Raw genomic sequence first — 23921 nt, 5'->3', positions numbered from 1 at the left:
GGTCTGGATTACATACTGCTATAGGATTGTGTAAGGTGAGACAAGGCGGAAGTGTTTTGGCCACAGCTCACGTTCAACAGGGCGATCACCAGCCAACTCTCTCTATCCAACTTCTCACACACTCACACACACACGCACACGCACATAAACTCCACCCCCCCAACTCCCCTAAAAGACACACAACCATTAAAACAACAGGTTGTCACCTATACTGCCCGCTAGGATTTTTTCCAGAGAGTCGATAGTATATTTATTTTGGATATTTTTTTCTTTTTTCCTCCACCTGTATACCTACAATAATCATAATCCTGGGCTGCAAAATACAGCAATAGAGATTTTTTTAATCTACAGTCTTTTGTGGGTCCACATAGTTAAGAACATCATAACTCAGATGAGTAGGAAGAATTAACACACAATCCATCCAGAGTTAGGAAAATATCAGAGGTTAATTGTCATAATAGACACCTCTCCATAGATATCTATTGATAAATATATATTGGTGTTTTTAAAAAAATAAATAAAAAAAAGAGAAAGACAAAGAGAGAGAAAACACCAAGCAACAAACTATAAAATGACCTCCCCAATGGAATTGGTAGTAAAACATCGCCCAGACCAAAAAAAAAAACAAATCCAGTTGCGCATGAAAAAGTGGCATAAAAGAACATCAGGATTGAGACAGTGGCCAGCTAAAGGTTAATTTGAGAAAACACGACTGGATGAAGTAGAAAACAACATAAAACATTATACATCTAAAGATACCAGTCAACTTAGAGAGGGTAAAAGAGCTATAGAGAGGGAAGTATTAATGTGGTTTAAGCTGATAAGCAAATAAGTTAGTAAGAGAATTAGTGGAAAAGAAGCAATGCCCCCTGGTGGAGAAAACAGAAGAAATAAAAAGCAGTCAGTCAGCTACCACTCCTACGGCTCCTCCTTGGTCAGCTGAGCCGCCACCTTATCCTACTGAAAAGAACCCCTTCAAAGCAGGACAATTCCCACTCAGACGCAGCGACCAACGTCAGATGACTGGAGAAATAGCTGGGGAATTGCAGGGAAAATTCACATTCACCATTGAAGGGGAACACGATGACAAAGAAGAACATGAGAGCACAACAACCCAATCATCAGGAAAAGAAAGAAGAGGATCTCAAGACAGTGGAAGATCAAGGATGTCCCATGCATCAGCAGATCTTGATGACCTGAACGTAGGGGCAATGAATGAAATGGCGGATGCTCAAGATAGAGTGAATTACAAAAAAGCAGAAAAGGATGGCCCCCCAGCAGGTTATCAAGACAGACAGAATCCTCATGAACCAGATAGACTGGGAGATTGTCTGTTCAGCAGCGGCAAGGACTACAGACACATCCTAACAAGACTGAGCCAAGGACTAAGGGAGGAAGAGGCTGTTGCAGACAATCTGCTCAAAAACAGACGAAACTGGGAGGCCATACATACAGAGCCCAGACAATTTGAAGACAGAAGAACAGAAAACGACACCAGGAGAAAGGAGGTAGAAAAGCCCTTCCCTTCCAGATATGATGGAAGTGATGGAGAAGAAGGAGAGCGTTATAGACTCAGGTATGAGGAAACGACCAGAAGGACAAGCTGTAGTCACCATGATGACTTACCACAAATGAGTGAGAAAAGAGACTGCAGGTCCCAATATTCAAGACCAACAGAACCATCTGCAGGCAGAATAAGAACTCAGACACCTGCACAGATGACAGGGAGAATGAGACCCCGGAGTGGGACTGAAGAATACTATTGGATACCAGAGCAAGAGCTACGGACACGGTCAGCACCTCGACTGCCGCAGCAAGGAGGCGCTGGTCTCCCCGCAGCACCGAGAGCACAACTAACCAAAATACAGAAGAAAGAAAAGGATACGGCTAGGATACAAGCTCCTGTGATAACCACTGCACTGACTGTCACTACTCCTGAAGACAAGGCGATGTCACAATCACCAGTGATAACACCAAACTCAAATCCTCAACAGGCCCAGCAGGGGTTGGAGACACCAGATCCAACTCAACCAAACACACCTGCTATCCACGTATATGTAAACACTACTGAGCGGTCTCAGTGGGGCAGATTTACACGCGGAAGAGGAAGAGGATGACCAATGCATACTGGTCCTCAACCCACCACGGACTACAGTGACACCCCATTCACATGCTATGGGTGTGGGCAGAGAGGTCACATTAAACGAGACTGTCCCTCTAACACTGACCATCCAGATTCTGGTTGGGAATAGGGATGCCCAGAGAAGCCAGAGGGGGAAACAATGTTGCCAGCCATCTCAACCCAACCACTTGAAGAACCTACCATATCGGTAGCAATACAAAACAAAGAATATGTTTTCATGATAGATACAGGGGCAACATATTCATGCATCGGAAAAAGTGGTTAGAATCTCCCCCTCTCATCGTCCGCCATTAAAACAGTAGGCTTCTCTGGGAAAACACAGATAATACCACTTACACAACCAGTCCCAATGCGTATTGCAGGAAAAACTATAGTGGCACCACTACTCTACTCAACAGAAACACCTGTGAATCTACTCAGAAGAGACATTCTATGCCCGTTAAAAGCAAGCATAATGTGCACCCAAGATGGGCTTTATGTGGATTTTCCCGAAGACCACTCCATGGAAGAAGCCTCAATCATGATTCAACGCAAAGCCACCACTGACACTGTCCGACCATTGGTCTATTGGCTACGCCTATCCCAGCCAAGCGCTCTACAACAACTGTGGGGCAAATGGGAGCCATGGATTCGAACAAAGATGGACTCGGTGAGCGAACTACGATTACCTCCTCATTGCACCCTCTATTTTGATGAAAAACAACAAGAAGAAGACTATAAAGGTTGCTAGGTTACGGGGACGCTGGCGAGACACGCCGCTCCGTCTGGCACCATGTTTTTGTTTGTTTTTATGTAATGTTCGTAATTTTATGTAATGTCATGTTCATTTTTTTTTATTTATTTGAGTAGTTAAATGTATTCTCTCTTTATTTACGTTATTTTTGATAGTTTTCGTGTTATTCTTAGTCCCTTTAACGTTACTGCTTCCAAGTCGGCTGATGTCGTTAAAGTTGGTCCATTGGGAGCTTGCTATGGCTAACGTTAGCTTTTGCCCTGGACTGACATTCTTCCATCCATCCATCCGTGAGCGGTGCTGCACTTCACTGTCTGGTCGAGGAGATTTCTCGGGACAGCTGGACCTAGATGCTACTCTGCGAAAGATCTACCGCGGCCGCCGAGCTGCTGCAGACCTGCGAGCTGCCATCTGCCTTGCCTGGAGTCTGGATTGTGCTGCTAACGTTTGAAACTACGTTGAAGAACTGCAATCTCTCGGAGCATTAAACTGTCGCTGTCATAAGTCCACCGAGTTGCTGATCTGCAAGATCGCCCACGACTTCAGACGGTTATGCCAGAGACGGTTAAAGCAGGAACTTTGGTTATGCTTCCAGTGATCTAGCTAGACTGCAGTCTAACTGTTACAAGTAGCCTAGGGCCTACTAACATCACTTATTGAAGGCCTGTTAACGTTAAATCCTCCGGTTTGGTCTGAAGACACAGCTGTACATATCATTGCCATTGGACTGAGTGGGACTAACGTTAAGTTAACACGGACTTTTCTTTATTTTAATTTCTTATTTATTTATTTATTTTATTACTTGTTAATTTTTGTTTGTTGTCTGTCTTATATGTCTACCGTTAGGTGTCTCGGGTACGCTGGCGATTACGCCGCTCCATCAGGCATCTTTTGTCTTGTGCGTCTTTTGTAAATTTGTTTGTTTGTCTTGATGTGACGGGAACGCTGGCGACTACGCCGCTCCGTCTGGCATTTTGTCTCAATGTCTAGTGTGTAAAGCGACCTTGGGTGACTTGAAAGGCGCTATGTAACAAATAAAATGTATTATTATTATTATTATTATAAAGCATGCTGGGAGGATTTAATTAACAAAAATCAGTATCTTATTGCCAGTCAGGATATATTCATAGGACCTCAGGGAGCTGCTACTCCGGTCATCTTACCACCTGAGCTAAGAGGTTGGTTTAAAGTTAGGAACTCTACACCTCATGTCACCTTACTGACAGCGAAAGGACATGAATCACATGAAGTAGGTCCAATGATGAGAGCAGCCCTAGACATACAAGAGTGGAAACCCACAGAAAACCCCTATGTCCACCTGTCACCTGACAAGCAATACATTAGGATAACAACATCAATGTCACATGACGAAGCGGTAGCAGAAGAGGTGCTGCTAAACGAACGACTGCCTACACAGATGTTATTAGCCCCCGATCACATCAAGCTATTGGAAGAAATACCACCAGAGCTATGGGCAAAACATAAAACAGATGTAGGCCTCATTAAAGTTGCACAGCCAGTACAAATAAAGCTAAAACCAGGAGCTAGATTACCATATCAGAAGCAATACCCACTTAAACAGAAAGCTATTGAGGGAATACGGCCAACGATTGAAGGACTGATAAAGGCAGGAGTATTAGTAAAAACCAAAAGCTGTTGCAACACGCCAATTTTGCCTATTCCAAAACCTCATTCAGAAGATTATCGCCTAGTACACGATTTGAGAGCCGTGAATTCCATTGTTGAAAGTGAGGTCCAGGTTGTCCCAGACATATACACAATTCTTTCTCACATCCCACATGATTCTAAATGGTATACAGTGGGCGATTTAACTTCGGCGTTCTTCAGTGTACCGCTACATCCAAACTCTCAACACCTGTTTGCCTTTACCTACTTGGGCGAGCAATACACTTACAATAGGCTTCCACAAGGGCTAGTGAGTAGTCCTGCCCTATTCAATAAAATTCTTGCACAGGATTTACAACATATCCAAAATGACTTAACCAGCACCGTTATACAATATTGTGATGATATCTTGGTGTGTAGTTCCACAAAAGAACAATGCGAAAAAGACTCTGTTATAGTACTTAGAGCACTGGCCAGAGGTGGTCACAAGGTTAGTAAAGAGAAATTACAATTTTGGCAGCAAACAGTTGAATATCTAGGAAGACAATTGAGTGGAGATAGACGGTTGATTGCTGCGTCACAGATCAGGGCTGTTACTGAGGCCCCACAGCCCCAAACAGTGGGACAGACGCTCACCTTTCTGGGAATGGGTACAGCCGGCCGTGGATTTGTGATTATGCTTATAAAACAGCTCCATTACGAGCCATGATCAGGGCGGCAGGACAAGGTAATAACGTGGCTGCTCTACAATGGACAACAGAAGCAGAAGCAGCTTTCGTATCATTGAAAAGTGATATGAGCTCAGCACCGGCCCTAGGGAACCCAGATTACGCCAAACCATTTAATCTATATGTAGCAGAAAGCTCAGGGTTCGCAAATGCAGTTCTAATGCAAGATACACCAGTGGGGAAGCAGGCACTAGCATATTATAGCACTAAATTAGATAATATCGAAGCTGGTCTGCCCCCATGTTATCAGGGATTAGCAGCAGCTGCCTTTGCTTTTCAAAAGGCCTCATCTGTAACGATGGGTCATCCTGTAACATTATACACGTCCCACCAATTGCATGCACTGCTTACCAGCCCGCGGTTTGTGCTGACACGAGCCCGACAAACAGGCTATGAAGTAATCTTGTCAGCACCCGAATTAAATATCCAGCGGTGTGCCACTGTAAATCCAGCCACTAGAATGGTGCTTCCATGTGACGGGACTCCACACGACTGCGTACTGCAGACAGAGGCATTTTTGCGATCCAGAGAAGATTTGCATAATGAACCCATTTCCGCAGACCTTACTTTGTTTGTGGATGGGTCTTGTTACAGAGATGGGGTAGGGAATCATGCCGGATATGGCATAATACAGCTGAACACAACAGGCACATTTAAGGAAGTTAAAACAGCCAAGATTGCTCAGCCTTGCTCTGCCCAGGTAGCTGAAATAAAAGCTTTAACAGCTGCATGTGAATTAGCAAAAGGAAAACGACTCAACGTATATACGGATAGTGCATATGCCTACGGTGTATTCGACAAGTGCTATTTCAAGAAAAAGTCCTTGTATATGGGTCTAGAGGCATTTCTTAGTAAAAGTTGGGAACAGGACTTTTTATCATAATTAACATGTGCTGAATCCAACTAGCCCTGTTCCCAAGCAGAATTTTGAGTTTTTGACCATCTAATTAGCATAAACAAAATGGCTGCCAAAATGGCGATTTTGGGCACTTTCTTCGGACGGGCATTATTGTACCATGTAAATAAATGAATATTGTTCACATCTGTGCATGTCAGAAATCTTCCGTGGGCAATAAATAAAAAGTAAAGGCTATGAAAAATATAAAAATGCAAAAAAAACTAGTATTATGCTAATTAGCCTTATTATCACCTTATTATACTCTTGACTATGTTTACGGTCCTCTTTGGCAAAGAGTGTGGCCTGACTTCATTGGTAAACATCTTCTTCGTGGTGGGTGGACACATGTTTGGAGTTTAAAATCATTGGAGTTCCTTTGAACTAATCACGAACAACCGTAGAAATATCAGTAGAATATTGCTATGTTTAAGTGTAATAAAGTGTGTACATTATAAATATAAATTAGCCTGGGTGTTCCCATGCTGCCTTGCGCGCAATTTGATTCACGCTGCTAAGGCAGCCTGGAGACCATGGAGCAAATTTTCGCCTGAGATAGGGGACCAATCACAGAACAAGGGGGAAAGCAAGACGATGATGAGCTGTGCACCGACGCATTTGATAGACATCCGTGGCACCCAATAAACGGATCTGGGCATTTTTTTCAAATACGAGAAAATGAACGTTTGGTTTCCAGACCACGTCTCATTGAGAAGTGGTGGCGCTAGCCAGGCTAAATATAAATAGAATACTATGGGTGGGATAGGGGCAAAATGTTCGCCTCTTTGTTGTCCCTGTGAAGGTTGCCATCGACATGGACACCTCAACAGGCACAGGCAAGGAGGCACTGGTGGGGGGGGGCGTTGATGGAGGGGTGTGAGGAACCAGTGATGCGCTGAGCAGTTTTCACCATCCTCTGCCGTCCTTTCCAGTCGGAGGCAGAGCAGTTGCCGTACCATACTGTGACACAGTTGGTGAGGATGCTCTCAATGGTGCAGCGGTAGAGGTTTTGAAGTTCACCAGGATCTGAGGAGAGAGGTTGTGTTCTTTAGTCTCCTCAGGAAGAAGAGATGCTGGTGAGCCTTCTTGGCTCAAGGTAGAGGTGTTGAGGGTCCAAGAGAGGTCCACAGAGATGTGGACACCCAGAAACATGAACTGGTGACATGCTCCACCTCAGTCCTGTTGATGAGGATGTGGCTTTGTGTGCTAGCTTTTGACTTCCTGAAGTCCACAATGAGGTCTTTGGTCCTTTGGTGTTGAGAGCCAGGTGGTTGCCGGTGCTCCGCGATGTTAGGTGCTGGACCTCCTCCCTGCAAGCTGTCTCATTATTGTTGCTGATGAGAGCAATCACCGTAGTGTTGTCTGCAAACTTGACAATGGTGTTAGAGCCATGTACAGGTATGCAGTTGTAGGTGAAGAGGGAGTAAAGGAGGGCTCAGCACACACCAGTGTTCAGGGTGAGGGTTGAGTGGGTGAGGTTATCTAATCTAACAGACTGCAGTCCAGAATCTAGTTTCAGAGGGAGGTATTGATGTCCAGTTCACTGAGTTTGGTGATCAGTTTGGAGGGGATAATGGTGTTGAATGCTGAACTGAAGTCAATGAACAGCATTCTCACATAGGTGTTGCTATTGTCAAGGAGGGACAGGGCAGAGTGAATTGCCGTAAAGATGGCATCCTCTGTGCTCCTGTTTGCTCCTGCAAATTTTCTTGAAGCATTCTATACTGCAAACAAAATCTACTTAACTTAACTTAAACTTTAGTTAAGTCAACTTAAACTTGAACTTGCACTAGTTATAAAGTTATTCATCTAGCTATTAATTCACAGGACATGCAATCATTTTACTAACACAAATGTTATGAAGAAACACAATATATAACACTTTATGGTAAAGGTACATGAATTATCATGAATTCATGCATGAATTAATTCATGATTTATGCATTACTTCATTCCTTTATATCCTATGAATCGTCAGGAATTGACATGAATTCATATACTCTCATTCATGATGACCTCATGTATGAACAAAGAGCAAGTTTTAAAGTCCGCACATCCAAATGTCTGACCTGGGAGCAGGACAAACAAACGACCAGACAAAAAAGAGAAAAAGTTTGCTTCAACCAGGGTTTTCTGCTCCCACTTGTTTTTATTTTTCCGGTTACCGAAACGTCACGGAAAAATAAAAACAAGTGGGAGCAGAAAACCCTGGTTGAAGCTGACTTTTTCTCATGTATGAACAACACATGTTGATGAATAATGACATGTGTTTAATAATGACATGTGTTTAGAGAACTCCAAAGTTATGTTCAAATCAGAATTTGAGCAGTGATGACCACATTTTTGGCAGAAAAATAAAGTCATGATCATGGTTAATACATCATAATTCATAATGATGTGCCCACCGTACCTAATACTTTAGTAATGTGTTCATGTATGAGGTCTACTATGAACTATGTAAACTACTATGAACTCAGTAAATTCCTGATGATTAATTAGATATTAATGAATGAAGTAATACATAAATCATGAATTAATTAAAGTACCCTTACCGTAAAGTGTTACCGAAATGGGTAAAGGCCTGTGTAACTTACTCCGAGACTACATACATTACCAACCCAATTCGCTTCAATTATGTAAATGTAATGTAAATCAGGTTTTATGGCCAAGTATACTTGGGTATACAAGGAATTTGGTCTCTGCATGTATCCCATCCGTGAATTAGTGAACACACAGGTCACAAATTGAAGCACACATTAACCTGGAGCAGCTGCCTTGCTACAGTGATGCTCGGGGAGCAGTGAGGGGTTAGGTGCCTTGCTCAAGGGCACTTCAGCCGTGGATGTGGGCATGGGAGACTAGTGCTCAACCTTTCCACCACCCACATTTTTCCTACTGGTCGGGGATCGAACCGGCAACCCTTTAGTTTCAAGCCCGAAGACCTAACCAGGCCACAATTTTAAACTTTACATTTCATCACTACACATCTTTCTTGACCCTCAAAAAACTTAAGTCTCATTTGTCAAATACCGTGTGCCTGCTCAGTTATAAAATTTTAACAATTACATTTTTCAAAGGTTTTTTCAGGTAATTAACATGGGCATAATACTAGATTTTTTTTCTTTTTTTCACAGCCTGTATCCTTGATCTATTGGCCAAGGAAGATTTCTGTGAACAATATGAATTAATTTACATGGTATAATGACATCCGCCCAATGAGAGTGCCCAAAATCGCCATTTTGGCAACCATTTTGTTTATGCTAATTAGATGGTCATAAACTCAAAATTCAGCTTGGGAACAGGGCTAGTTGGATTCAGCACACCTTAATTATGTTAAAAAGTCCTGTTCCCAACTTTTACTAAAAAATGCCTCTAGACCCATATACAAGGACTTTTTCTTGAATTAGCACTTGTCTAATACACCGTAGGCATATGCACTCGTTTTCCTTTTGCTAATTCACATGCAGCTGTTAAAGCTGGATTTGGTATACCGGATACTATCAGCTCAGATAATGGACCCAGCTTTGTGTCGGAAACATTTAAAACAGCATTAAAAATGTTAGGGATTAAGCAGAAATTTGGTTGTGTTTACCAACCGCAGTCTCAAGGATCAGTCGAAAGAGCTAATTCTACGCTGAAATCGAAACTAGCAAAGATCCTAGCAGATACAGCAGGCAGAAGTAAACTGAACTGGGTTAGCGCTCTACCACTAGCACTGCTGTCTATGCGCATGTGTACTAACAGACTAACACATCTAACTCCACATGAAGCCATGAGTGGACGGCCGCTCCCGCTTCCTTATTTACGTGGCCCTTATGAAGGTCCATCACTTGAGCAATTGGAAAATGAAATGGCAAGTTATTTGTCCCACTTGACTAAAATCCACAAAGTTATATTCCAACAGGTGAAAGGAGCCACAGAGAATCGGGAGGCTGATATCGCTGAAGACCTCCAACGGATAGAATCAGGAGACTGGGTATACATTAAGGTGTTCAAAAAGAAGTGGAACCAACCAAGACGAGAAGGTCCCTTTAAGGTTCTTATAACCACTCCAACAGCTCTCAAAGTCGAAGGTAAAAATGTTTGGTTCCATCTCAATCATTGCTGCAGAGCAGAAAACCCAGACAGATTTGCTGAAACAAACTACAATACTGCAACATCTGAAGCAGAAGGGGACGGCGATGCCTCCCAACTGGAAACAGACCAGACACAGGAAGGGGCCGGTGACACCGCCCTGCAGGGAATCAGACGATCACAGAGACTGGCAGAGAAGAAATAGTCGTTGCCCCCCTAAAAAGGGAGCAGCGGCTCGGACGGCTAACAGACACCAAGAACGTCAGACAAAGCAGGGGCCCCCAAAAACAATAATAAAACAACAGCAGAGTAATCCAGTGGTAACAAGAAAGAGAAAGAAGGGCCCTCAAATAACTACAATAAATAGACAAAGACCCAGAGCCGGGAATCCTCACAGTCCTAGACACACAGAATCCAATACACCTGAAATTCAACAACTAGCAACGGCCCTTCTGACAATGTCCCTAATAGTACAAGCCACCTCGGCCAGAGCGATGGAAGTCTAATATGTTTTACCAATGGTTACAATACTCAGCCAAACAAGTGAGCAAAACAGATTGTATAGCTTGCTACAATGCTAAAAGACTACCGCAAATTAGACCACTTCCCGGGAGCCAAATAGGGAGCTGTCAGGACCTTAGCCGATGTTTTGCTCATTGCACCCTACACATGGCAGGACCAGAGGGGGATAAAGGGTGGAGTGCTGATGAGCAAATATGTCCACGCAAATTAAAGAAAGAACAGGCTGATGATGACTATACTCTGCCACCAGTAGTAAGGACCCCCGAATATATGGTATTCCCATTCTGCATAGTAAGAGGCGAACCATTACAAACGTTGGTAGGGCCTAGAGGTACGGCCTCTGAGGACGAGGACGGTTTAGTGCAATGTGTAAATGAAACATGGTATCCCGGAAATGCGACCATTAAATATCTCAGAACATGCTTCACTACAGAAAAATCAAGAGTTCAATGTGAGCGTTTAGTGCCAAATGGAGGACATGTGATATATGATAAAAACTCCACTTTTATACAACAATATGTAACACCTGATTACTCACGAAGAACTAATCCATTAGGGGATGTGTTCTGGGTGTGTGAAGAAGATGCTAGGATCCAATCCCGATTAGAACCAAATTGGGAAGGAATTTGCGTCCCTACAATGTTAACAGGACAGCTTACTATATTAAATCCATGGGAGTCAAAAGAAAAAGTCAAGCGAAGTTTAAATAAGGAATGGAAAACAGACAACCAAGTGTACATTACCTGGAATCAGGAACCACATGGGATACCTGAGGAACACTTAGCTATAGGAAGCGATTGGATAATCTCAGGACGAGCAGCAGGCTCAGCACCATTGTTTGGACCAGCAATTAACGCCCAATACGTAGGCCGTAATAGTCGATGGGTGAATTATCTCTGGTATAATTCACAGAGGTTTATTAATTTCACCATACAGGCACTGTCAGGAGTCAAAGAACAATTACATGCTACCACCATTATGGCCCAGCAAAACCGATTTGTCCTGGAAACATTAATGGCTGAAGATCAGGGAATTTGCGAACTCATAGGTGAAGAATGCTGTACGATCATCCCGATGCATACTGGTAGCGGGGGTAATTTGACAAATGCATTAGAGGCTTTGAAAAATATAAGGGATAGCCAAGTAGAGCATTCAAATTGGAATACCAAGACTTCAGCTGCATGGGAATGGTTGATGAACTTAGGTTCATCCTGGAGAAAGATTTTGCAGGGCATAGGCATGCTTATTGGCCTAATAATACTCCTGGTAATGATCGTATCATGCTGTCTTCTTCCGCTAATTCGGATGATGATCTCAAAAATGATGGGAGCTGTAACTGGTAAATTCCTAGTGCAAGTTAAAAGAAATAAGCTAGTGGATAGAGAAAATGAATTGGACGAGATAAATCAGAGCCTATGGAATGAGAATGAGTGCCCTTATGAAATGCCCATAGACGAGCACTTAATAGTGAGGGATTATATGGACATGAGAACAGTTGAGGGTAGCGAGGATAAGGGAGAATATGAGTCAATGGAGGGTGTGTATACAGATATGAAATCATTGAAGGGTAGCGATATAAATGAAGAGTTTGAATACGACACTAACTGTCTGTTTAGCAATCCATAATGCCACTAAAAGCTTGAACAACTAAATAAAGAGGACATGACAAAATAGACCACGTAAAAGGACGGCTGTTTAGTTACTATATGACCACAAGCCTTGCATAATGTACAGTACAGAAGTTATCCCACCTTCAATGATTGAATCAAAACACACCAGAAAAAAAAAAAATTAAAAAAAAAAATTAAAAAAAACATATATAATCATATAATCATATAATCTAACAATATATATTAACTATATAACCTAACAATAATAATCAAAATATTTTCACCATAAGCAACACCTTATATTCAAGTATTACGTAGATCTAGACCTACCCTAGAAAAGGGGGCCCCTGTAGGCACATAACAGAAGCAGAAGAACCAGAAAGTAATCCAGGCAATGAGTGGAGCACAACCCCAGGAATTTGATTTATAAAACTTTACCTTACTGTTGGTAGATTTGCCATGGCTGAAGAGTGGCCATATTACCAAGAAGTTGAGAGGGCGAGAGGCCCCAGGAGACACCCTATCCGGTGGAGCAGCCTCCAGAGAGCCCAAAGGTGTACACCGAGATGCAGCCCCTCCACCAGGGGACGGCAGACGGGATGACACCAACTACTGATCCTACTCCAGGCTGGATGACACCAACTCCAGCTCCAGGCCAGATGACTCCTGCTCCCTTCCCTCCACCACCTCAAGAGCTGGCCACACCCACACCAGGCTTCTACAACAAGGCAGTGGCCAGCACCAGCTCCTCCGACTTCTACAACCAGGCAGTCGCCGGCACCAGCTCCTCCGACTTCTACAACCAGGCAGTGGCCAGCACCAGCTCCTCCGGCTTCTACAACCAGGCAGCCGCCAACACCAACTCCTCCAGCTTCTACAACCAGGCAGCCGCCAACACCAGCTCCTCCGACTTCTACAACCAGGCAGTGGCCAGCACCAGCTCCTCCGGCTTCTACAACCAGGCAGCCGCCAACACCAACTCCTCCAGCTTCTACAACCAGATGGCCTCCGGCTCGGGTTTCATCAACCAGGCAGTGACCAGTCCCAGCTACTGCAACCAGGGGACGTCACCTGATCCCCGTAGCCAGGCACACACCAACACAATGTTCTACGATCAGCCCACCCCTGGGCCCAGCACCCTAAATCCGCCAGGCAAGGGACAGAATTCCTTCGCCCAGCCAGAAGAGGATGTTGAGGGTGACTGGGCCCGACTGATAAATCAAGCGATCATCAGCTGTGGGCTGAAACCGAAGGAGAAAAAAACAACGTTGGAGAGACACCAAAGACAGTTCTACATCTGATGATGAGCAGCCATTTACATCATCCGACACCCGGGGGGGGGGGGGGGGGGGGGGGTTCCCATTCCTCCCAAAGAGGTCAAGCCAAGCATCAACAGGTTGCCTCCAATGACTGAACTCACTAGGGCAGTGTCAACACGGCCCGTGTCTGAGGTCATCAGGGCAATAGCAACCATGCCTTTGAGCCACTACACTACAGTAAAAAGCAACCTTCCAGAAGCGGATGTGAAGATACTTCAGCGGGCCAGGATTAATGCCAACAAAAGGCTGCGCTATCTTGTAAGCAAGGAGAAGCCACCGGCTCAACAGGGCCGAATGGTGGCCGTTCCCAAATCTACCTGCGGGCAGCCTCTCCAGGAGCCTGTGGAACAGAAGGATGATCGCGTTGTGGCGCACATAACAGAGTTGGAGCTAAAAGTTGTGGAGCTACTTGCTCAAAATGAGTCACTCACCCGAAGATTGTCTTATTATCAGCGCCTGAGAGGCACTGGTCACTTCAGCTCAAGGCCTTAGTAAAGAAGGTCTCTTAGACACTCGTATAGGCGAGATTCACGCAAATCTGCACGCATGAGAGATTAGAAACTGTATAAGAGTGTTTTTTGCACCTTTAGTTGAAATAGTCAATAACACACAACATGTAACAAGGTATAACCATGCCTATAGGAGTGTCCTTTCCAACTAAGCTTAAGTTGAAATGTATTGCATCTTATCTCTCGTATCAGTATTGCAGCCAGTATACTCAAATATAATAAGTGTGCTTACCAATATCAATATACTATATTTACATAATAACCATTGCATGCAGGTATTATTTTAAGATCAGCCTTTTGAGTCTTGATCTACTTTGGTGTGAACTGAATACTTCACTAATAGAACTGAAGTATAATATTTGAAGTAGAATAGTGTGTGGATTGAAGTATAATATTTGAAGTAGAATAGTGTGTGGTTTGAAATATATATTCTCAAGTAGATTAGGATTGATATGTCAACATGTTTTGTACTATTTGCCTGAAACGACATGATATTGCCATAGAAGGAAATTGCCTCTCTTTCACTCCCTTTCAATGACACCTAGAAGGGACAAAATGACTTGAGCAACCTCTACTGTTATTTTCTTTGTGCAGGGAAGATATGATTGGAGTAAGAAATACTGTATAAGGGAAAGTGCAGATGGGGGGTAGCAGTCTTTTTCCCTTCCCCACGTTAAATCCCCCAGGGGAAGGTTTTTGGCTCTATGTCCCTCTGACAAGACAATTGGGAATGCGACACTACGATAGCACAATTGGTGTGGGTCCTAGGACTGCACGCCCATTAAGGTAGTAATTTTTGCTTAAAGAGAGGTCGATTCCCAAGTGCCTTCTCAGAAAATCAGGTAAAAATAGGTCTGTTTGGTGAGACTATGTAAGTCTCATAGGGGGGAAATGTGGTATAAAATTATCACTAATGTCTGTAAACATCATGATGAGACAAAGAGTGTTTAAACGGTAAAACATGTATTTATATAACCTCAATGACAATCAAGTAATACCCTGACATCATTCTTATATAATAACCTTTTATAACTTTTTAAATAACAAGTTTAACTATTTCTAATAACATAACAAAGCCTTCCTACCAGAATGTGCACTCTGTATCCCGATGTCTCTGTTTGCTGCCATGTGTCTCATTTTGTTGCACTGTGTCTCATGCTGCATTAGCCTAGGCCTTTTGAAGAAACCAAAGTCGGCCTTGACGCTGCAAGATAACGCGTACACAGGGCGAGCTCTACTCATAACAACCAGTAGGAGAGTGCAGGGGGGGCGAACAATATTTAACCCATGCACAATGTATGACCTGTGATCACTCTATACTGTACACCCCTGAACTTTCCGTAAACTTAAGGTGAAAAGTTCATACCATTGGCAGCAATATTGCTGACTTGCGAAGATACGAGCGAACAACGATCCTTTCATAACGCCATCTGTGAGTTCGGGGTAGTGTTGTGTCAGCATTGTGGTATAAGTAGGAGAGTTCTACCTTTGTTCGGGAGTGCCTTCTCGAGATACACTCACAGTTTATTGCTGTTGGTACTGCTGCTAGCATCAATAAAACCATTTTTGCATCAAATTCTGCCTGCCTGAAAGCTCTTTTATGCTTTAGCTTAAGTTTTATTGGTGATTTTTCTTGAAGTCGTGAGCTAAATTTTCTACTTATCTACTGGCCGATTTGATGACCTTCCACCACGACAGTGGCTTTGAACACCATGTTCTATTCTCTACAGCTAACTAACCTATTCATTTATCATGTATACAGACCTTACTGCCCTGTAACTGACCTTAGGCAGATGAGTCAGGCCCTTGAGTCGTGGATCTGTTTCTTCCTATATGTGTCTCCAATTCTAGGGAGTTTTTCCTTTCCCCTGTTACTCATGGGCTCTCTCTAAATGTTTAACACTCTGTATACCGCCATGAGACATGTGTAATGTTTTGTCGCTCTATAAGTGAAATTACATTGAAATTGTTTTGCTTTCCTGTCTAGATACTAGTGTAACTAAAGTGCATTTTGAGTGAAAATGCTAAATTTGACGGGCAAATCAGTTTCCATGTCTGGCTGCGCTCGCCGCTAGGTTGCTCTTGGTTGAGGTAATGTCCCAAAGATTTTTGTTGTGGCACAAAACACCTATGATTTACAGCGTGCCGCGGTCAAAGTTCAACATGTTTCAACTTTGACCGCTGCACGTGCAAGAGCGGCTTAGCAGCAAAATGGCGCTTGCCCAGTTCTTGCACACGCAAGTCATTGACAATAATAAGTGTCATAGCGCAGCACTGCCGCTTCCACGTACAATGTGAACAAAAAACAATCGTTTTGGTATTTATGTAGTATGTGATTCCAGCAGTGTAGAAAAATTATATTAACATCATAGAAACATTGTAAAATAATCTAAATAGATTAAGAAAGCTACCGCTATGGTCACCAACATGTTTAGATTGAGGCCCCGTTTAAACAAAGGGAAGACGCAGATATTTCCCTGCAGTTTGGCCTATCATTTACATGAAAACCCTGTTGTAAAACTTTTTGTAAAACAGTTTTATGTTACCGGTTATGTGTTGTTGTGTCAACTGGGAGAAACGGGGTTTTAGGTTCTCAAACGTCACATTACGTGCCAGAAAATGCTTAACGTCATGTGACTGCCCTACAGTTTGTTTGGCTACTGATCATGGATGCTATTAAGATAGTACTCATTTTTACGTTTGTGCAAACACGTTTGGCCTGTTTGCATTTGCAAATACAGTTCAAAATAGAAATATGAAGTGATTTGTTGCTGTTGTTGCTATTTTCGGGATTCTGATTGGCTAACGTGGGATTGAGCTTCTCCTTACACTGCCACCGACAGGTTTGGCATGCTCTTGACGGAATATATACACGGGGAAACTTCTCTGAAAACTGACAGGTGTGCACGATGTTATTTTTGAAAACGGAGAGGGTGAAATGTCTGTTTATGAAAATAGCCTGCCATGTATAAACGTAGCCTGATTTGTTTAGATTCAGTAAAATTGCTACCTTGACAATGCCACGTCATGGCTTTGGTACTCTATTGGGAACAATGTGCATTCATTCTAAAATTATTACTATATATACCTTTATATTGTCTTTATAACCAAATTTGTTGAAAACACCTATGAAAAATTGCCCTCCATTTCCAATCGACTACTACAGTAGGCTATTCATTAAACGTCTATCAACAAGTAAACAACGAGTATATGGTAATAATTATAAGGCTATCACAATTAAAATGACAACCATATGGTATTAGGCAGAGAATCTGTTGTGTTTTGTGAGCAAATACATTTAGCAAATAGTATATAAATGGAATAAAGCTTTAAAAGCTTTAAAAACTCACATTGAGGTCTTATTTGAATAACAGCTGGTTGAACCAATAAGACAACATAATTAACATTACAATGAACTAAGCCTGGCTGTTAGCCTGGTCAGGGCCGGGCTAGGTGCACAGAGCAAATCCCCATGATAACTTATATGCCATCTCTTTTGTGAAACCAAATACACGCTTAAAAGTCTTCAAATCTTCCAAGCCCATTATATGCCAAGAGCTCAAATATTGACACAATAGTAATAAAATATAATATGTAAAAACAAATAATGATTGATACCAAATGGATACAAAACAATTTTTTACCACCCTTAAAGTCACTCTTTTTGCCCGGTATAGTTCCATGTTAAATCAGCCTAGAAAATCGCTATGTTTCATTTTCCATTAGTCTTATTAAACTTTTTAACTTGAGAAGAGACAAGTTTTAAATAGGAAAATTAGCAGAAATCTTAGTCACTTTTATATGTGATGCTAGCAAGCGAGATGCTAATGGTCTAATCCGATTCAATGATCTATCAGGCTGGAGCTAAAAGTGGTATCGCCAGACTTAGAGAACGGCTGGATGAACTTGAGAAAGGTAAAAATCAATTGTTTAACTCAAGGGGAGGTGGAAAATGAGTGTAATTCCCCAAATGTTAGAATATCCCTTTAACATAGGGGTCAAATACTTATTGCCCATGTAATGGAACATTTATTTATTTACGATACATTCTTCATTCACTAAGAATAATGGTGTCCTTAAAGGTTGGATTTTTACTCATTTTTTTAATTAAGGCATTCAATTTCTAACCAATGGTTTTATATTCCTCTTTTTAGTCAACTTTAACATGGGTTCAAATACTTATTCTCCCCACTGTATGCTTGTCAAAATGTTAGGAAGAGCTGGATGTGTGGATGAATGAAGCACAAGTATGCTTTACTAATTGTGTGAAGACTGAGACTGAAAGCTACATGGAAAATATGCACCAAACAAGCTACTTTGAAATGTTGCTGTTTTCATGAATACAAAAGTTGACATGACCCTCCCCTATTTTCCTCCGGTGGTCCATTCCATATACTGAACGTGTGATGAATACGAGTGAGACTCAGATGCGGAGAACAGATTTTTATAAGTTAGAAACAGGGCAAATCCAGTGGCAAAATCCAGGTACACAATCCAGGTCATACACAGTTTCACAGGTAAAGGCTAACAATCCAAAAACACAGGTCCAAGAGTCGAAGTCAGGGTACGGAACAAGGTCAAAGAAAAATAATGTTGTTAACTAGCAATACGATATTCACACAGCTTAGTAAGTTCAAACAGTAACAATACCTCACGCTGAGGCAAGGGAGACAGTCATTATAAAGCCAGTGGCTAATTAGTTGAAAGGCTGCCGGTGGTTAGAACTCCGGCGAAGCTGAGCAGGACTGGAGTGGGCGTGGTCGACGCAGCCGACGGGACAGAGAGGGCTGTTCCCGCTGAACAGGTGTTACAGAACGGTCCCTTATAAACTCTTTTATTATTTAAACAAATTACTGTATATAAAGAGCCTTTCATTAGGAATCTAGATAGTTAGGCCTATTCAATACATAATGTCCCACCTTAATTACAACCTTGTTATGGGAGAACATTTTCACATGTTAAAAATGTTAATTAAAAAATGAAAAATGACTATCGGCCGATATATCTCAAATATCGAAATCGGTAGGTTATAAGGCCATATTGGTCAGGCTCTATAGGAGATGGAGACAAATTGACATACACACACCAAATGCGCACACACACACACACATCGACACAATTAGACACACACATACACACAGGCATGCAATACAAGCATACGCCAAAGTTGCAAGAGTAGGGGGTGGAGTAGGAGATGGAGACAAATTGACAAGTGTGACAAGCGGGCGAGGATGAACAGGACTGACTGGCGGTTATATTATGTGCCACTATGCGGTACATCTAGTTTTAATAAAGGTATTACATTTGTATGGTTTTGCTGTTGTTTCAGATGGAGGATGACAAGACCTACACAGACCTTCTTGCAAGCCTGAAGAGGAAGAGGTAGCTGACTGCTGATGACCTTGCGCTCACAATGCTGAAGACCATGAAGGGATGGAAGGAAGAAAGTGCGTAGGGTGGTGCAGACTGCCACTGTGTGAAATAGATTTTTTATGTTGTTTTTTACTCACTTATTGTCTCAGATGTGGTTTTACAAACCAGATGGGAGCTGGGCTTAGTAGGCCGTCATATGCAAACAGTGCAGGGGCATGGAACGAAGAGACCCCAGACGAGTACAGCAGGAGCCACAGAGAAATTGTTGGCTTTGTTATAAAAACACTTAAATAATAAAACTAAAGTAGCTTGTATGGCCCGGGAGTGTATCGGTAGGTGACTTTGTTTTATTGGTAAAATTGCTGTCAGATTTGGCATTCTGCAGAAGAGGATGTGTTTCGTGATGTGTCATAGCTCTTCTGTGGTCAACCTTCAGACAAAATCCAGACTGGAATATCCTGGAGTTGAGTTGCCACTATCTTCTCAAGAACTTTGGAGAGAAAAGGCAAGTTGGAAATAGGCCTGTAGTTGTTGAAGTTGTCCAATCCAGGTTTTTTCAGCATTGGTCTAACAATAGCAGTTTAAAAGGATGGAGGTACAGTGCCAGAGAGAAGAGAGGTGTGAAATATTGATGTAATCATCGGAGCAATAGATGGCAGGCTGCTCCAGACTTGTTGGAAGAGGGTCCAGCTGACAGGTGGAGGAATTGCACTTTTTGATGAGGCCACAGATGGTACTTTCAGCAGGGAGACTGAATTCATTGATGGAAGATGAGTCCAGAGTGCTCAGTGAGCATGGTTTTCATATTATACTGATTTATATGAGGAAGTTCAATCAAATGTATTTTATGTCTCTATTCAGAAATGGTCTTAAATAAATATACAGTATATTTACTTCCTGTATCACTGGTAATGACTGTAGCATTTGCTCATAAATGGTTTATTCTTATAGACCAAATAAATCTAACCATTGTGTCTGACTTGTTATAAATCCCGTTTCCTGCATTTTTTTACACTGATTTTTTACACTGTTAAATAACCAACAACTTGCTGAACATGTCATACACTCTAGAGTTTTCTCTATCATGTAGAGAAATAAGATGAAAATTCATTTTTAGGTGAATGAAATGAAATTGAGAAATTTTGGAAATACATTTGGAGAGGATTTTCAAAAGACTGTTCATTACTATATCAACATATTTTACATCATATCATAGAACTGATCGTTCTGATCACAATAATATCTAATTGATGGTATGTATTATACGTAAGAAATAAGGTTTTTTGTGTAAGGTGGTCATCCAGTACCAAAAATGGAATTCAGCGTGTGTTGCGAACTATTTGTTTCTCAGCAAAACCGGGTCTTATATTCCCAATAATGACTGGCGTTCTATACATTAGGCTATCCCTTACTTAATGCAGCATAGTTGCAGAACTGTTTAAACACCTCCCTCTGTTACATTTGGAAAAGTGGCTCTTTAGAATGACGTTAAGGCTAGCAGGGAACACGTCCCGAAATTCTTCTCCAGACAGGCCTATAATCTTTAACAGACACACAATGGTGGATTGCAAATAAAAATCCCTTTTATATAAACCACAGGACACACTTTGCCAAATAGGCTTGAGTGACATTCAACAAAGCTGCACATATTTCTACACATTTCACACTGGCTTAAAAAAACTTTAATATCAGACTGCTGTAGGCCTACGCCAACCTAACGCTAAGATTGTGACCATGGAATACCATACTGATAGGCCCTTGAAAAGTCGATTTCGGTTTCCAAACGTTAGCGATTTCTCCACGACATTAACGTATGCCTACAATAGCCGAGATCACCGAGATAGAATAAATTCTAGTAAATGTAGGCTACACACAAACACAAATGCTAAACGTGTGTAGCCTATGTAGCCTATATGTTGTGTCGTATATGTTTGCAACTGTCCCATGGCAGAGGAACTGATGCGTCTTGCTCGATTCCTGCCTAATTGCTTTTATTTTATTTTTCGTACTTCAGAGAGCAATAGCAACAGCAGAATTAAGGTCTGTTGTGCCGTTAGAGGTTTTCGACTAACTAAAAAAAGTTAAGCTGACTGTTTTTACTATAGAATTTCCCAAACCCAAATCGTATATCAAAAGGCGTGCATTTGCGCAAAGTATGGCACAAACTGCAAATATAAATAGAATACAATTGACTGACCTGAAACCACTATCTCGCCTTCTCAGGGCACGTTGCAAAAGCCAGCGTAGGCTTCAGCAAAAGCTCCTCGCCACGTTTCAAGTAATGGAGTCACGTGATCTTTGGATATTGTGTTTAGCCCTCACAGTCATCACTAGAATAATACGACAAACGGGTCCTGGGACAGCGAATTGTTGGAATCACATGACTCAAGACCAGCTGACCATTTCACAACAGTAGGGTTTTTAAAATGTGGAGGCCTTGAGTGGGGTGGGGTGTCAAGGCAATGCAGGGTAGAGTTTCCCATACAGAAAAATCAAGAGGAAAAATATAGCCGCAAGCGGCAATGGCGGGCCCGAGCACCTGCGGGCCGCAAGCCGTGACATGTCGGAATCCAACAAAGCACCGACGTGGTTCATTTGTGAAATGTACATATTTGATGCATGTGCTATTTGTTTTTGTATTTTATTTTCTGCCACATGTACTTGCTTGGCCAGGTGGGGGCGCAATGCAAGGCAGGCCCATTGGGTGTCATCATAATCATAATATATATTAACCTGAGAAATTTCAGACCATTCATTTTAAGCAAAGAACATTTCTGATACACTTTTTGGTTGGCCAGATGATGGCGCTATGTTAGACATGGAAATTAGACATGTGAATATCATCACAATAATGATATCCAAAATTTGTGTAAACTTTCAGATCAATCACTTAAGGCATTGTCCATTTCTGGCACATTTCCTGCTTGACCAGGTGGTGGCGCTATGCCAGGCAGGCCCATTGGGTGTCTGGATATCATCATAATCATAATATCTATTAACCTGAGAAGTTTCAGACCATTTATTCAAAGCATAGAGCATTACTGACACATTTCCTGCTTGGCCAGGTGGTGGCGCTATGCCAGGCAGGCCCATTGGGTGTCTGAATATCATCATAATCATGATATCTATTAACCTGAGAAGTTTCAGACCATTCATTCAATGAACTGTGATTTATGACACATTTCCTCTTCATGTGGTGAGATATTAAAATCATATCAAATATATAACATATCAAAAATCCCTTCACAATTTAACATCAGCGACATCTTGGCATAATGTTTGCCAAATTTCACATGAATCTGACAAACCGTCTAGGAGCAGTATGTTAAAATTGATCATGTGACATCAGTGTAATTGGCATTCTTTCTGTTGCCAGTTGGTGGCGCTATGCCAAACATGCATTATGGGCATGTGAATATTATCATTAACATGGTCTTCAATGACCTGTGAAATTTAAAACATTTCAAGCCATGCATGGTGAATTATGACACATTTATTGCTTATGTGGAAGGGTATTAAAATTAATAATTTCGCCATTTCGTCAAATTACAACATATCAAAAAAAGGCTTCACAATTTATAATCAGGAACATCTCGGCGTCATGTATACCAACTTTGACATGAATCGGATCAACCGTCTAGGAGGAGTACGTTAAAATTGATCATGTCCACAATGCACAAAATCTCAATTACCTCACTTCCTGTGGGCGTGGCTAATGGCATGTTAATACAAAAGTTGTTTGTTTTTGGGAGTTACATACACCCACCAAATTTGGTGTGTGTATCTAAAACTATATGCCAACCACAAGTCACAGTGACATAAGGGGGCGCTATGGAGTTCCTGGGCAACGCCCGGTGCCAAGCTTTTATCCCTGTCTATTCACTGTATCACTTGATGTGTGTGCCAAATTTCATGCGTTTTCACCCATGGGAAGCACCTCCTTTGGCATCATGATTCATCACATATTTCATCACATATTAGTCTGCACAAAATCCCAAATACCTCACTTCCTGTTGGGCGTGGCTAATGCATTGTACATTCGAAAGTTGTTTATCTTGGGGAGATACAAACACCTACCAAATTTGGTGTGTGTAGCTGAAATTATATGCCAACCACGGGATCAGTCACCTAAGGAGGCGTAAGGGGGCGCTAGCGAGTCCCTGGGCCATGCCCGGGGCCAAGCTTTTGTACCTAGCTGCTTTGTGTGACACCTGATGTGTGTGTCAAATTTCAAGACTTTTCGTTCATGTTAACCACCTCAAAATATATGCCAACCACGAGATCAGTCACCTAAGGGGGCGCTAGCGAGACCCTGGGCCACGCCCGGAGTCAAACACTTGTACATAACTGCGATGCGTGACACTTGACGTGTGTGCCACATTTCAAGAA

At 42.1% G+C, this 23921-nt stretch overlaps 1 protein-coding gene across 1 annotated transcript in view; it reads right to left on the bottom strand.

The window, feature by feature from the left end:
• The window catches only part of serpinf1 (serpin peptidase inhibitor, clade F (alpha-2 antiplasmin, pigment epithelium derived factor), member 1), a 171110-nt gene extending 149236 nt beyond the window's left edge, over positions 1 to 21874 (bottom strand). The window contains exon 1 of the mRNA XM_076302402.1: positions 21730 to 21874. The gene's annotated coding sequence lies outside the window, so the exon portion shown is untranslated. The remainder of the gene's footprint in view (positions 1 to 21729) is intronic.
• Positions 21875 to 23921: the final 2047 nt, after the last annotated feature.

Source organism: Alosa pseudoharengus, unplaced genomic scaffold (genome assembly GCF_046254945.1).
Source record: "Alosa pseudoharengus isolate Yale_2024_CS ecotype anadromous, Long Island Sound unplaced genomic scaffold, YU_APseudo_1.1 YU_APseudo_1.1_scf_23, whole genome shotgun sequence".
Classification (NCBI taxonomy): Eukaryota; Metazoa; Chordata; class Actinopteri; order Clupeiformes; family Clupeidae; genus Alosa; species Alosa pseudoharengus.
This window is presented reverse-complemented; position numbering and strand designations above follow the sequence as displayed.